Below are 8,700 nucleotides of genomic sequence, written 5' to 3' on the forward strand. Positions count from 1 at the left end.
ATAGCAATAATGCAGGGCAGAAACCAGACAGGACAGTGCTGTACGATATGTTTAGACTGTTAAATGGTTAACAACAGAGCTCCTGTTGTGATTCAGTCATGCCAGTAGCATAATGCCAGCTTCTGTCCTCATCTGACACTTTTGTGCTGCTTGGAAGGAACCGCTGGGGAAATATGCTTTCACAGATTGTTTGTTGTACATCCACATCCCTCAGAGCCTTGTATAATAAGGCATTGGCTGAGGAAGGGGAAATAACCAAGTGCTGGTCACATACCAGCTCTATTTTTGCTGTCAGCACAACCTCAAAGGCAGCTGACACTGGGTGTGAGGTAAAGCCACTCAGGGGTCACCTCAATTAACAGCAGGGCTAGGACAGGGCCCCTGCCTGGCTTCATAGATAAAGCTCTGCTACTTTTTCAGTTACTGAGAAAAACCTGACTAAAATGAGCAATTGGGTTCTTAAGCTATAAAAATCCACTGGCAAACTGCTAAAGCAGGATCCTCTGTGTGTGTGTGTGTGTGTGTGTGTGTGTGTGCTTGATGGCAAAGCATGTTACACGATGACAGACTGCCTTATAGTTAGCAGGGGCAGGGGGAATCCATAGCACAGAGAAAGCAGTATATAAGTCCTAATCCTTTTTTAATTTTGGAGTGAAATCACGCTGAAAAGCAAACAGTTGCAGTCAATATTGAAAAATGAGCTTACTTATCTTTTTGGACACAGAAGATGCTCCAACATTGATTAACTATAACAGACTGCAGTGCACCGCTTGCAAGGTAAGATATGATTGATTGCTGGTGGGAAGACACTTGGTCTTGGGGCAGCACCTTGGCGATCTTTAAAAGAGTGTCAGCCATACCTGCAGAGCTGTCCCAAACTGAACTTAATGTGCAGTAAACAGGGACTCTGTTGTTGCTGGAGGATAATCTGGGAGCATCAGGGAGGGCAGCAAGCCTGTTCTGTCACTATATCAACAACATGGCAAGGTGAGGGTAAGGATGCTGGCAGAATGCCTGGATCTCTGAGTTTAATCCGTCATGGTGTGCATCATATTTTTTAGAAATACCCATTCATAAACTTTTAAGTAAAATAACCTCTATGGAGTCTGAGCCTCCTCTTCCTCGTACCAATGGCCACAGCCATAATATATCTGTGGTGGGGCAACATGAGATCCTCCAGATCTTTCAGATAACACTGGTCATTATTTCCCTTTGTGGACTTGTCCTCTGGTGTCAAGGACCATGTTCCTATTTTAGAAGGAATGAGAGAATATTTTTTTTTCCAATCAGAAAGTAGATCTTTTCAAATGCCTGTCATGGCCTGAGCTTTTATATTGTTTTAATGAGACAACAAAGGGGAGTTTCACAGTAGGGCACAGAATGGATTTTGCCTATGTAATTAGTCTGAGCTTTTCAAAGAATTTAGATCCCAAAGATCCCAAGGAAAAATTTCAGCCAAGCCCATTTCCAAGCTCTGTATGCTTAAATCAGATCTAAGCCCACTGGAGAAACCACATGTAAAGTCCACTGGCTGATGGAGTAGCAAACCTCAAACAGTTTAATTGTGCCACATGGTTGTGTTTTTCTAACAGCCCACTAATATCCAGTTTCATTTCAGGGAGTGACTGTCTGTAATGAAGTGTTAGCTGAGTAAAGTGGATTGTTTGACGAGTGCTGGGATTTTGCACTGAGTGTCCTTGTGAGATACGCTGCCTTTTTGCGGACCAGCCAGGGAAAGCTGCAGCTTCTTTCTCCAGGAGGGAAGATGGTCAGTGTTAATCACCCCTTGGCAACCTGTCAGGTGGTGGACTGCAACCCAAGAAGAGCAATTTGCTGATTAGCTGATACGACAGCTTATGAAATAAATATTTACACACAGAGTGAAACTAACAGTAGAGTTGGGCAAGAGACCTGCATCTCCTGAAGTCTTCCCTGATCAGTGATTCGGGGGAAAAAACATTTTTCTTTCTGGCCTTAGGGAAACAGGTGAAAATATCTTTGTCAGGTTCTTTGTGGTGGTCCTTTAAATATTCTGTGTGCTTGGGATTGCTCTTTAAAAGGGTGACTCGAGATAGGAAGGAGATCTGTAATCCTGGGTCCCGTGGCATGTGGCTTTCCAGCCTCAGTGCCCCTGTGGAGCGTGCCGACCCGACCACCCAGCTATCCCACCCTCCCCAGATACCAATATATTTCACGTCATCAGACACTCTAAAAATGTCTCCCACGGTGTCTGATGCCTCTGTGGTTTACCTGAGAGCCAGTTCAGCATATGTGCTGATCTGGGCTCTGTGTATGCATGGGCATGGCCGTCTTCACTGCCCAGCTTCCCTTTGCAAGCAACAAATGGAGCAAGGGAGAGGCAAATACTGCAATAGCACCATGCTTGATGCAGCCGAACCAGAGTCATGGTGACAGTCAATGCTTGGCCACTGATGCTACTGATCAGAAGGGAGGCATCTCCAGGGGACTGCAAAGGCCCCTTAGGGAGAGCAAAGAAGGGGAGATGGGAGATGCTTGCTCTTAGGCTGGGCGAGGAGCCTGTGTGGCCAATCCACTCTCCAAGCAACACTGTAGACAGCAAGGTAGCCCCTGTGAAGGAGAGAAGTAGGAGAGGGATTGGAGCTAGGGACGGGGAGACCCACCCCGTGGAAGAGAGGGGGCTGTGGATGCCCTCAGCAGTAAGGACATGGCTTCAGCCTTGTGATGGATGTCCTCAGGAGGCTGGAAGATGAAACTCATTCAAAGCATGTAAAGAAGAAGACAAAAAAAGCCACAAAAAAACCCCAAACCCTTTGAACATTGCTGTTTATGATTACATAGGAATTCAAGGCTTCCTTCATGTTCAGAGCTAGAAACTGTTTTCCTAGATGAAGTTTTTAGAGGCTCAGATGTAATCAGCTAAGAAACTCTTCAAATAAGCTAGCCGTGTTTTGATTTGGTGCAAATAAGAAGTGAAGCAATAGGAATAGCTATTCCAGGAATAGCTGAGGCTTTGAAATGCTGATTTTAAATGCTCCATGCTGTCATTCAGCTGTCCTGTCATAACAATATGGAACGAAAGACAATTTCCCTCTCTGTAAGCACACACAAAAAAGTATATTAGCAACTGGAAATAAAAATCCACCTCTGAAAAGTAGGGGTTTAAAATTTTTTCTTTTTTTTTACCTTTTATTTTATTTTCCTTATTCTTTTTTCCCCCGTATTTCTTCTTTACATCAAAAAGACAATAGCAATGTTTCTTACATCAGCTACAAAAGATATTCAGTTATAATTCCTCTACTGCTAACAGTTACCTGAATTCACATCATGATTTGAAAAGTCTGATCATCTGGGGCACTGCTATAAATTCACTGTAAACACTTATTCTCTGTGCCATGAACTGATGAGGAAGAGAGATCTGGGCTGACGCCTGTGCTGCAGTCAGAAGCCCAGGCAGAGCAGGCGCAGGCTCTGCGTACCTGGGGATGAAAGCTGGAGAGCTGCAGCTTCAGGGGTGCTGGCGTGGGGAACTGCTGGAGTACTTGCCTAGGGTTGTGGTAAGCTGGTACCTCATTCCTTTGGCATCGTGATAACTATGTGGCTCTGGTAATGGAGCTGGTTCAGGTCTATCTATACACACGCTTTGGCCCCACACCTCGGGCAGTATGGACACCATCTGCCTTTTGAATTTCTGTCGCTGCATTTTGCCTTTGCCTTCCCCTCATTGGCCTGATGTGCAGAGAACTAGTTTGCTGTGATTTCTTTATCTGGAAGAGGTTACTCTCAACTTGCTGGCTATTGGGAGGGGGGCATTGCTACCCCTCCTTCCTCTTCCCTAAACACCCCTATTCTGAAGAGGTTATAACAACCTCTATTATGCTGTGCTCTCCCACCTACTGCGTGGCTATTCAGAAATGGCCCTTTATTTTTTCTTGCTTTTCCCTGTGGGCTGGTATCAAACGTAACCTAGTGGTACTCACAGAATGGAACAGATTTTAACATAGCCTATCATGAGTCTATGCCTAAAAGCAATTATGGAAAAATAATATTTTATCTTTATGTATCCCCATAATTGTGGCAAATACCTTTCAAGGTCTGTGTTATCTGCAGGCCCTTGGTGGTTTTTTTGTGTAAGGTCAGTGATGTTTTCAGAATCTCTGTTTAGAGAGCTGAAAGTTTTAGTGAGTTCCTGCAAACTCACCGATACAGTGCTACTTCAATGAGTAGCACTACTAATGTCTAGCAGACTCCTGCCATGGGTAAACTCACTCCTACATGTTCATGGTGGTAACATTGGTACAGCCGTAGCAAATTACTCCTTCTGGTATGAATCTGGGGGTAAATTATTCTCTGGGTTAAAGTTTAAGTTATTTCCTGAAATCACAAATATTTTTAGGACCACTATTGTCCCATTGGACGTGAGTAATGGTTTATCTGGTACCAGAGATCCTAATAAATGGATTATTTTATTTAGAAAGATATTAATTAATCATGTTGTCTATTGCTAGGTTATTTCTTCTGCCCCGTAATATATAAATACAGGGAGCTTGCAACTGAAGGGCGGTATACTGAGGACAAGTGGAAAGAATTACTCTACTGCATTGTACATTGTTGTCTTGTGCTTTCATTGCTATGGGATGTAATTGTATTACCCACTGTACTGTTAGATTTCAAAAGGCTAGTTCATAAGCAGTAATAACATTTGTGGCAATCTGAGCTAAGTTAATGAAAAAGATAATCAAATCTAATGCTACAGGGCATGGTATCTGATATCTCCAGGGGTCATAAAGAGATCATACAGCTGACTCGGGGGAAGGGAGGGAGGCAGTTGTATGTGTGGAGTGCAGAAGAGGCAAGAGACAGCAGAAAAATGAGGGTCACCTTGCTGAGAAGCACTGCATGCTGGTCACCGACAGAGGCAGGAGGGTATGTGCTAGATGTATCACAGAGGTGAAGACGCTTATCAAGCTAATGATATTTTTAGTAATGCCAATACCTGATGATGTATAAGTTTCAGCTGATCCCAGACATTTGTCTCTATGTGTTGATTAGGAAATTGGATTAAGTAGTTCATGTGTGCCTTGCCCATAGCAGACACATACTGACTTGGGGGCTGATCATGGATGGCATTGGAATAGCCTTATTCTTTTCCGAAACTCACATCTGCCCCTGATGCCAATGCAATATTTCATTGCATCTCTAGGCAATGCCCAGTGGCCACTTTTTCCTGCTTCAAACTATTAACACAGCAAGTTGTCTGTGTGGATGCTTTCACCACCACATATTGGTATATCACTTGAGGGTCCAGACGGTGGCTTATGCACTGACTAGTAGCAGAAATAGTGCACGTGTTCCTTGTAGTTGTGGAACTGATGATATTCAGCAAAAGATGTGAAATGGTAACAGTAGTCAGCACCCAAAAATGTGTTTTCCTTCATAGACTTGTGCTGTATTTATTGCAATTACCTCCTTCATCCTACTCTGCTCTTTTGTGCATTGCCTCTCAACATTCTTCTTTTTTTACTACTGCTCTCCTTTACACAGATCTGCCTTTGACTAGAGTAAGAATTCTCATACCAGCTCCTAGCCATCTGAGGCCATCTAGTGCTATAGCTTGTGTCTGTCCATAGCCAAAGGTAGATGACCAGGAAAAACAAGAAGGCTAAGGACTGCACGAAAGGGTCCCTCCTTCCATATATCTTCCCAAGTCTCAACAGTCAGAAGTTTAAAGATTTCCTAAAATAGATGTTTTATCTACCATACTGTGCATTTGATAGTCCAATCTGAATAAATGTATCGAATGCCTTTTTGAATGTCTAGATGTTATTGGTTTCCTATAGCATCCCAGATGAAATCTTAAGAGTTCTCCAATAAAATACTGATAGAAAAAACATAGGTAGGAAAGATTGTGGGGGCTGATGGTTTTGGTTCTGCCTGGCCATTCACAGTCTCTTTCCCTTCTACCTCTATTCATTTACAGAGCCCACATTCACCCTATACAGATAATATATTCATTGATAATTTGTGCATTTGGAGGCTCTTCTATCGTTTATATCTTTTGTGTAACTCTTCCGTTAGACCCCATATGCACTTAAGAATTCATCAAGAGACTTGCCCCAGCCTAGCCATGGGACTGTCTCATAGTAATGCCGTAAGACTCCTCCGAGCAGGATGAGCGGGTTATGCTGAGGTCATGGGGATGATGGGAAGGACCAATGGGGAATATCCAAAGCAAAGATGGAGCTGCGTAACTGAGAGCTCATGGCTGGCTGCTGAAAGGTGGCTCTGCTTTCACGCAGCGTGTCTGCAGTAGGGCAGTAAAACAGCAGCAGTAGTAAGTCACTTCCAGAGGCCTCAGAAGCAGAGTCGCACGAGCTTAGTGCAGAGCTAACACACTGCACTGTACAGTGTAAACATGTCCTTGTAGCCTATAAATGACACTTGCTCATCACATATTTGCTTTGAGAAAAATAAAGGGCCATATTTGATACTGGAGTACATTTTTTTCCTCCAGAACAACAACAAATACATACAGAATTTAATGGGTGACATTCAAGAAAGAACTTTTAGTCCAAAAACTTTTAGTATGATGGTCTGTATCTTTTAAGAGTGTTTACATGGATTTCATGCATTAATACTTGAGTACTTTTGTGTTCTTAATAGCTATATTTCTGCCAAAATTTTCCAGCTTCTTTCCAACTCTGTCAGAAAAGCTTCATTCATTCCTAGGAGTGGGGTTATTTGTAATGTTTCTCCTGACTTTTTTGAAACTCAAAAAAAATCCAACTGCTAGGCTTTAGGGTAGAACAGAAGAAATAATGGTAATAAATTTGCTTGAACTTGTCATGATAATAATAATAATTACATTTATATAAAGCTTGGATTGAAGAAAATCCAACAGTGCATTTAGAAAAACTGATGAAAATCTACCGTACAAAAATTGACTGCTTCCACCCACTCCTTCCCACAGTTCCTCAGAGCATCACTGTATTTATATTTTGAATGTCTACGGTATGGAGTTATTGAAACTAAATCAGGTTTTAATAAAACAAGGTATTGTGGGATTTCTGTGGGGCTGGAGTTCAAGTTAACAATCTTGACTATATAACTCCAAGTATAGATTTTGCTTAAGTTAATACCAAAGGGACTTTTATTTAGCTTGCTTTCTTTCTTCGCTCTACAAGAGAAAAATTAATATCTCATCACCTCTAAGAAAGTCAAAGTTATTCCAGAAGAGTGAGAGATTCTAAAGTTCTCAGCATTGCAAATAGAGGTAGTTATTTTAAACAATAGCATTCAACCTTCTATAGTGCTTCTCTCGCTCTTTCAGCAAGGACCTGTCTCTCTGCAGGATGGATTCTCACCTGCAAAGCATCCAGATCCTAATTTATGTGAGTGTGAATATTCAAGGTTAACAAGAATATATTCCCTGTGGGAGAAATGGTTAGTGCCATTCAGACTGCATTCCTTTTTCCTTCCTTGCCATGTAGTAGACTGTTGAAAATGTGTCTGATGGAACTGCAGGTCCCTGTTCTACTCACATGAACAAATTTAATGCTTCTAATTGGGATTAGGTGAAGTATCTCTCCTCATGGCCAGTAGGCAGGACAAATGAGTTTAAATATCTGCTCTAAATCAAGGAGAGACAGGTTAAATTTACTTCTTTTCCCCTACATGATAATTGTTGTCCTTTCTATTCCCGTACACTGCACAGGGGTTTTTTGGGGGGGGAGGGGATTGTTGTTTTTTTTTTAACATGCAACCCAAGATCAATAAGCCAAGTAGGTGTCCCAGGTCACAACTTAACTGGACAGTAGGGATGAGAAGATTAATGGCTTGGGTTTTCAAGCAGGTCACCCTCTTAGCCAGAGATAGGTGCCTGTCTATTGCCAGTTTTACTGGATTAGAATAGAAACCTAAGCACAACTTTTGCATGTCCTCTTTATTTAATCTCTGATGCATTTACGTGGGCGTTTGGCTGGTTCTGGGGGTACCCTTCCTACACAGTACCCATATATTGCCTGGAAGGACCAGGACCTATTTGGACCTGGGGACTGTGTGTTGCATAGAATGCACTGCAATAGGTGTGAAGTATTTATTTGGTATCTGAGCTGGGAAAGCCCAGCCTGAGTACAAGTTGTGAGGCAATTTCATTTTGCCTCTAAGCACATCTAGACAATATATGCACACCTAAGCAATTTGCTTGGCCTTGCCCCTTTTAATACAAAGAGCTTGTATTAAAAGAAGGTAGATGCCCAGACTGTCAGCTAGACTATCATCATGTGTGACCAACCAGTATGGCCACCCATTCCTCTTCCCGTGCACCAAGCTGGTCATTAATCTGTGTTTCCTGACACGCTGACCTTTCTTCAAGGCAGCCAGCCACGCTCCCTGAAGCATGGGAAGGTAGGGAGCGTACAGCAGGGAGCCTTTGGACTGGCAGTGTCAAATGGGACCAGTAAGGGTGTGCTCAGTGCTGCAAAACCAGTGGGGTGAGAGACGTGAGTGGCTACGGTATGGACTGAGAACCTGTCAGGATGAAACCTGTACATACCCCAACTTCTTCGCTCTCCCCTGTGTGCCCCAGTTTCCACATCAAGAAAACAGGGGGTGCCCTAGGCAGGACCTGCACTGCCCCCAGCAGGTGCCAGTGGCAGTGCATGACGTGCCAGGGCCCTGGGGCACACCATCTCCTGGAATCGTTACAGCCACCAGCTGCTC

Source organism: Nipponia nippon, unplaced genomic scaffold (genome assembly GCF_047370975.1).
Source record: "Nipponia nippon isolate SJK-2023a ecotype South Korea unplaced genomic scaffold, ASM4737097v1 scaffold_4, whole genome shotgun sequence".
In the NCBI taxonomy this organism is placed as follows: domain Eukaryota; kingdom Metazoa; phylum Chordata; class Aves; order Pelecaniformes; family Threskiornithidae; genus Nipponia; species Nipponia nippon.